Consider the following 2542-nt stretch of genomic DNA (forward strand, 5'->3'; position numbering starts at 1 on the left):
TCTTTTGTCCGTGAGATCATTTGTCCTTGAGATCATTTGTCCTGGGATTATTTGTCCTGAGATCATTTGTCCAAGAGATATTTTGTCTGATATATTTTGTCTGGGATAATTTGTCCTGAAATCATTTGTCCTATCTCCATATATATATATATATATATATATATATATATATATATATATATATATATATATACATATATATATATATATATATATATATATATATATATATATATATATATATATATATATATATATATACATATATATATATATATATATATATATATATATATATATATATATATATATATATATATATATACATATATATATATACATATATATATATATATATATATATATATATATATATATATATATATATATATATATATATATATATATATATATATATATATATATATATATACATATATATATATATATATATATATATATATATATATATATATATAGGCTTTAGGCTCATTACGTCCCTTGATTAGAAAAACACGGTTACTTCCCTTTAAAAAACATCGGGTGGAACAGAATTTACTTTTTATTACTTTGTTTTGGTGTTTTGGGAAAAAATAATTACATAATTAGCGGGGATTGATCAAGTGCAATGTTGTAGGTATTTTTAATACTGCCTTTTATTTATTCAATTCACTGAAATTACTGTTTACTAATTATTTTTAAAAAAATCAATAACAGTTAATAAGCCAGGTCTTACATGTCCTATATGTTTATTTCTTTCCGTTTACGGATAAGCTTGGAGTATTATAATTGTTCATTAAATTGAAATAGGCGCGTCCGCCGGCGCCCTGGGTTCAATTTTGCGCCCGGGCTATCCTGTGAGCGCTATGGTGCATAATTTCGCTTTATACGGTGCCATAGAGTATGGATAAGAAAGGTTACTATAGTCTTTAGGTGAATCGAATCCGTGAGTCCTGAGGCGCCCAGACCGGGTGCTATTTGGGGCCCCGGGCATTCCCGTGTTCGGTTTGGCACCTACGTTCGTTTAAGTGAGTGCAAAAGACTATAAATAAGTCGGTGTATTATAGTCGTTTATTAAGCTGAAACAGGCCCCAGCATGGTGCGATTTGGGTTTGCGTTAGTGGTTAGGTTTTCGTTTTGATTTGGTTCGTTTTCGTCCTTTCTTTTTCGTTTTTAGTTTTCGTTTGTGTTTTTTTCTTTGTGTTTGTGTTTGTATTTGTGTTTGTGTTTGTGGTTGGTTTTGTGTTTTCGTTTGTGTTTGTGGTTGGGTTTGAGTTTCTTTTTGTGTTATCGTTTGTATTAGTGTTTGCGTTTATGTTATGTTTCCTTTCTTTACTTGTGTTTTGGTTTTGGTTGGTTGTGGTTAGGTTGGGCAATGCCGGGTATATGCCGTTTATTAAACACACATGTCATGTTTCTTTACAGATAGGTTTCAGAAAGCTCTTTTATAGACACCTGCACTAAACTACAAGAAGATATACAATTTTATATAATACTAGTCGTCCCGGTTTGTGTTGTGTTGTGTTTGTGTTGTGTTTTTGTTTGTGTTGTATTTTCTTTGTGTTGTGGTTGTGTTGTGTTTGTGTTATGTTCGCGGTTCTTTTTTTTGTGTGTTTTGGTTTTGGCTGGTTGTGATTAGGGTGGGCAATGCCGGGTATATGCTGATTACAAGACACAAATGTCATGGTCCTTTACAGATAGGTTTTTCACAGAGGCCAGAGCAGGGTGTGGCCGTGACGGCTAGTATATATATATATATATATATATATATATATATATATATATATATATATATATATATATATATATATATATATATATATATATATATATATATATATATTATATATATATATATATATATATATATATATATATATATATATATATATATATATATATATATATATATGTTAACCTCTCCCACGTTTTAACCCAATGTTCTTAGTTTTTTTTTCCTTGCTAAGATATTAAATCACTTTTGACAGTTATGTAATTCATACCAAATCACTTAAGAAAATTCAATTACGTGCCAAATAATTAGGAAATAAAGTTGTTTGACTTGTTTGTTGATGACTAATTTTTAATATAAAAGCAGGGGCGTAGCGAGGGGGGGTGCGGACCGCACCGGGTGACACCATTTAGGGGGGGGGTGACACCAAGGCAAAAAAAAAGCAAAACATACAAAAAACGATAGTTTCACTTTAAAAAGTCGTTAATTAGAGTGTTAATAGTCTTTTAAGAGCAAATTTGATAAATCCCGACAAGGGTGGAGGGGGGGGGGGGAAGGATGAGGGGCGGTGACACCATGACATTAACCTGCTAATGATAGAGAAAACATGCTACATCAACACTTTTAACTTTCTTATAAAAAAAAGAATAATTAATCACTCTGTCTAATGCCCCTTGATATAGATCCTAAGGGCCACCCCCCCCCCCCCTCGTCGCCATCTTCCCACCCATCTGCACGTAACTGAATGTTAATTTTGTTATACAAAGACAAGTAGGGCTACATATACGACATCTACAACAAGAAAGTCAG

This window comes from Physella acuta, unplaced genomic scaffold (assembly GCF_028476545.2).
Source record: "Physella acuta isolate Inbredline_101_S28 unplaced genomic scaffold, ASM2847654v3 ptg000007l, whole genome shotgun sequence".
NCBI lineage: Eukaryota > Metazoa > Mollusca > Gastropoda > Physidae > Physella > Physella acuta.